This window comes from Suricata suricatta, chromosome 2, assembly GCF_006229205.1.
Source record: "Suricata suricatta isolate VVHF042 chromosome 2, meerkat_22Aug2017_6uvM2_HiC, whole genome shotgun sequence".
In the NCBI taxonomy this organism is placed as follows: Eukaryota; Metazoa; Chordata; class Mammalia; order Carnivora; family Herpestidae; genus Suricata; species Suricata suricatta.
This window is the reverse complement of record NC_043701.1, coordinates 121311354-121317057: the sequence shown is the minus strand read 5'-3', so window position 1 is coordinate 121317057 and position 5704 is coordinate 121311354. Positions and strand designations below refer to the sequence as shown.

At 42.1% G+C, this 5704-nt stretch overlaps 1 pseudogene; it reads left to right on the top strand.

Moving 5' to 3' along the window:
- The first annotated feature begins 4689 nt into the window (after window positions 1–4689).
- The window catches only part of LOC115272150, a 1022-nt pseudogene continuing 7 nt past the window's right edge, over window positions 4690–5704 (top strand).

The window sequence follows — 5704 nt, the reverse complement described above, 5'->3', positions numbered from 1 at the left end:
TCTCTTTTTCTCAGCTTCCTCTTTTGTTATAACTCTGTCTTCTAATTCACCTATTCTCCTTTCTGCTTCTCAATCCATGCAGTGGCAGCCTCCACTTTATTATTCACCTCATTTATAGCCTTTTTTAACTTGTCACAGCTATATTGAAGGTTCCTAGTCTTTGTATCAATACCTTCTCTGATGGCTTCTATGATTTTTTTCAAGCCCAGCGATTAATTTTATGACAATCGTTCTAAATTCTTGTTCAGTGATGCTTCTTGTGTCTGTTTTGAGCAGTTCTGTAGTTGTGATTTCTTCCTGTAATTTCTTTAGAGGAGAATTCTTTCGTTTCGTCATTTTGGCTAGCTTTCTGTCTCTCATCAGTGTTAAAAGCTCGTTCTGCTCTGTACATTTGTCAGTATTGCTCTACTAAAGGAGGCTCTTTGTCCAGGGCCTGTCATTTCAGGAGATGTTCTTCTAATGGTGTCTCTTTTGTTATGCCTCTGATTAATTTATTTCCCTACTCAGTGATATTTGGGACTCTCCACCATGTGTGCTTTGGCTTGTTTCTTGAAGTAGCCCTGAAATGGAAAACAGACAGACAAACACACAGGGAACAAAAGCACACAACGCACTGGTAGAACAAGTAAAGAAGCAAACCAAAGGAGAAAGAGAAAAAAGGAACAGGAAAGAAAAGAGAGGACCGGAAAGGGGAAAAAAAGGAAGGTGGGGAGACAGTGACAGCCAGAGACAAAGGACAGTCCTAGAGCATAAAACCTGTGGAGGGGGGAGATAAGAATGAGATAAAGGAAAAATATATCTGGATGGTATGAATTGATCTAAGCACAGCAGTGCATAAATGTTGGTCTCTGCCAGACTCCAGGGGGAAATGGAGAAAATATAGGAAGTAGGAAAATAAAAAAGAGAAAACAAGGCGAAAAAATTAAAATGTAAAAATTTGAGAGTGTCATGCTAAGTGAAATAAGTCAGGCAGAGAAGGACAGATACCATGTTTGCACTCATAGGTCTAACAGGAAATTTTCAGAATGATCTAGCTTCAAGAAAAGCAAGCAGTTAATAGTACTTAAGAAAAATTGATTCAGTATCTAATGGATAGTTGATACCTGTCACAACACAGCATTTTATATACTGTTAAGTGATGAAAGAAAAGACTATTAAAAATAAGCAAAAACACAGCAGCTCTCCAGCGCGGATGGGCGTGGTTCTTGTAGGTAGTTTGGGTCTCAGGGACTGCTCTTTGAGGCCCTGCCTTAGTGTATGTGGGGAGAATGGTGGCACCCCAAGCCCTCCTCAGACAGGCGTTGCCAGCCACTCTCTGGAGTCCAACCTCCTTGTGCCACGAGAGGTCAAATTGTTTCAGTTTTCTAAGTTCTGCCAAGTGTCTAAGTCCTAGCCTGTGCACTTTGATGTTGCCACCATAGTTAAAATCTCAGGCAAGCAGGCGGCTTTCTGGCCGGTATTGAGTAGGGGGATTGTGGAGCCAGTTTTTTCTGCTGGTTCCACCTGAAGTCAGCAACCTGCCTGGGCCAAGGGAAAACAAGCCCACTGAGGGAGACGGATTTCCATTTCCACGCCCAGCGGTTTTCAGTCCCGGGCAAGGACTCCCCTTTCCAAAGATTAGGCTATGAATGATTCAGTCTCTACTTCCCTTCCCCTGGTCTCTCTCCTGCCCTTCCCAGAGGTCCCACTTGTGGTTCCGCAGGTCTGTGTGCCTCTGGACACACAGCCGCACCGCTTGCGGATTTCCTCGGTTCTGCGCGTCTCTGGGCGCTTTCTCTCCCTGCTCCACTTTAGGCTGGCACTCCCTCCCCCAAATTCTCTGGTCCCAGTGCGCACTAACTCAGGCATCCATGAGGCTGTTGTCAATAAGGGGTTTGTGTGCGCACCTCCGTTCTTGGAGATCAGAAAGCTGTGGCTTTTAATTCTCAGTTTGGTAATTATGGGCAGGCGGCAGTAATGGGCCTCCTTTTTTCTCTGCCATCTTGCCAGCCCCAGTCTGTGTGTGTGTTTTAAAGAGGGGTTGATTGCTTGGAAATCTCTGATACCTTCAATTCTTATAGTAATCTCAGCCCTGTAGCTATAAATAAGAGTTAGGGACTCTTGTGGCATGCTGATCACAAAAATTGAGGAATTTTAGTTTGTGTCTCCTTGAAAATCACTCTTGAGTTTGATCTTCTCAAACTCAGATTGTAGGTTAGATTTACAGTCTTGTAAATTATCTTATATAAAAATCTGGACATTTATTTTTAAAGAGTCCTCTTACCAGAAACTATTCAAAATGCCTACTAGAGTATCAATGTCATTGAGAGTGGCTGGTATACTGGGGATTCACATAAAGGACTCTTAGAGCTTAAATACCTCAATAGCAGCTATTGAAAACATGATAAATAGAATTTACTTGTTTAGGATCTATCCTGTGAGGTCAGGTATGTTTAGATATTTCTTATGCTTGTGTGTGAATATTGTCAGGGAACATATCCAAGCTATGCCTTGTCCAAAAGAAAGGTATATTAATAGCTGAGGAACTTAGCAGGCATCCTCAGATCTGTGGATTCCTCAACCCAGTTTTATCAGAATCCACCAGCCAATGTGTCTCTTGGAGGCCAGGGAAGCTACACTACACTAATGTTAGTGTGGTTAGTTCCTAATAACTGTTTCTAAATTGTCTTACTGTCATCTGCTAGGTAAATAATTATTGAGTGAATTATGGCTGTAAGCTTAATCGCCAGCATGCAGTCCAAGAGATTACCACTTCATATCCATTGTTAGTGGCAGCAGTAGAATCATAGTAACGTTCTTTATTTTCTTAAATTTGTTAATGTTTATTTATTTTTTAGAGAAAGAGACAGAGAGTGAGCAGGGGAGGGGCAGAGAGAGAGGGAGACACAAGATCTGAAGCAGGCTCCAGGCTCCAAGCTGTCAGCAGTCAGCACAGAATCCGATGCGGGGCTCAAACCCACGAACCACAAGATCATGACCTGAGCTGAAGTCGGCCACTAAACTGAATGAACCACCAGGTGTCCCCATAGTAACTTACTTTAAAAGAAGGGCAAGACACACAGATAGAAGTTAATTCTTTATTCCCTAGATTTTATGGTGGTATTTCAGTTCAGTTCACCTGATGGCTACAAATATCATAGACATGATTGGCGCTGTACTTGAGCTGGAGCTTTTGCTTTCCTCCAGCGAATGCATCATTCAGGTGTCAGTTTTAGAAAACAGAAACCACGTTAGCTATTTTCAGCAGAAAGAAATGTAAGAAATGCAGAGAATTGGGTGCATATAAAATATTGGGGGGAAATTGGTTCACAAATTTGAGGCAGGGCTCCCAGAAGACAGAACTGGCCTGCCAAGAAACCAGCTACCATGCCATAATCAAAAAGGTAGAGAACCAGTAAACTGCAGTGGAATTCAGCCTACACAGCAATCCGGAGATCACAATGCCTCGCTGCTATAGCTATTGTCTCCGAAGTCACACTGCTCCTGCTTGACCAGTGTCGGCAAAAACTGCATGTCCAATATTCCATACCTTCAGCCCAATGGAGCTAGTGACTAGCTAATGTCATGCTACTACATAAAGCCCCGCTACTCCACAGCATGTCTGCCTGCAGAAACAGAAACAATAGCACTCCTCCAAGCACATAACTGTCTTCCATATATCCCACAAGTGCATCTGATTGGTCAAATTTAAATCACGTTTGCTACCCTAAACAAGAGATAGAGTTTTTGGCTTCCCAGCCTATGAGGTATAGACAAACATCCTAAAAGTAAGGGGGAGGGATGAACCTCAGCCAGCTAAATCTGTCTGTGGAGGAAGGAGAAAGAAGTGAATAGTGAAAAGCCACAGGTGACGGCATTTGCTGGTTTGCAAAGAGCAGAAGTAGAATCTGAAGAGAGAAAAGCATAGCTCATTGTAGCATTCAGGCAGATGTGATGTGGAGAATTTTTTTGTCTTTCTGGAATCCCTATCAAATGCTGCCCTCTGCTGTTTGTGGAATAAACTACTCTTGAGAGACACAAATATAACCAGATGATAGACTAGCTACAGTTTTCTCAGATGAATAGCTATAGATGTCTAAACTACTTGGAAACTGGGAAAAACCAAAATTATTTCCAAATGATTTTGCCAATTAACATCCTAATCAAATTTTGCCAAGGTGTTACTGACTCAAACCTCTAAGTATAGGTTATTTTCCCCCTTTATAATCAGAATGGGGTAATTTTATTCCTTGTGCTTCATGCAATGATCAGGAAAGCAGAAGATCAATTAATTTATGTGTGATTTATGCAAATTATGGACCAAAATGAAGATTTCCAATAAAATAATTTATTGCCAGTATCATTAGACATTGCTTGGATTGTAATCTGTCTTTAAAAGGTCTTCCCATTCCTTCCTTGTTTTATAAAGTCCCAGGCATAAATGTAGACTCAGAAGCTTTTATGCCGGGACATAAGGTTTATTTGGTGCGTCCACTTTAGCATCCCCAGACGATGCCATTTTTTATAAGCACATGCTTTGGGAAACATGTAAGCCGCTCACTCATCTTCCCCCGCCTCGGCTTCAGGCCGAATGTTTTCTTAGTATTTAAGTAAGTTTGGTCTCCGTCTCTTGGTTTTTACACGATACGCTATGAACTACAGCTTGAGTACATAGGCCCTACTTTTCAGCCTACGGAACATACTGGGCCTGGTGAGATTCCCTGAATCGCTTGTTGCCATTCAAACTCCTCCCCACGACACTCTGAAGCAGCGACGGCACAGCGGGAAGAATGGAAAATGTTTATAGGAGGCCTTAGCTGGGACACTACAAAGAAAGATCTGAAGGACTACTTCTCCAAATTTGGTGAAGTTGTAGACTGCACTCTGAAGTTAGATCCTATCACAGGGCGATCACGGGGTTTTGGCTTTGTGCTATTCAAAGAGTCGGAGAGTGTAGATAAGGTCATGGATCAGAAAGAACATAAATTGAATGGAAAGGTGATTGATCCTAAAAGGGCCAAAGCCATGAAAACAAAAGAGCCTGTTAAAAAAATTTTTGTTGGTGGCCTTTCTCCAGATACACCTGAAGAGAAAATAAGGGAGTACTTTGGTGGTTTTGGTGAGGTGGAATCCATAGAGCTCCCTATGGACAACAAGACCAATAAGAGGCGTGGATTCTGCTTTATTACCTTTAAGGAGGAGGAACCGGTGAAGAAGATAATGGAAAAGAAATACCACAATGTTGGTCTTAGTAAATGTGAAATAAAAGTAGCCATGTCGAAGGAACAGTATCAGCAACAGCAACAGTGGGGATCTAGAGGAGGATTTGCAGGAAGAGCTCGTGGAAGAGGTGGTGACCAGCAGAGTGGTTATGGGAAAGTATCCAGGCGAGGTGGTCATCAAAATAGCTACAAACCATACTAAATTATTCCATTTGCAACTTATCCCCCAACAGGTGGTGAAGCAGTATTTTCCAATTTGAAGATTCATTTGAAGGTGGCTCCTGCCACCTGCTAATAGCAGTTCAAACTAAATTTTTTGTATCAAGTCCCCGAATGGAAGTATGACGTTGGGTCCCTCTGAAGTTTAATTCTGAGTTCTCATTAAAAGAAATTTGCTTTCATTGTTTTATTTCTTAATTGCTATGCTTCAGGATCAATTTGTGTTTTATCCCCTTCCCCCCCAGTATTGTAGAGCAAGTCTTGTGTTAAAAGCCCAGTGTGAC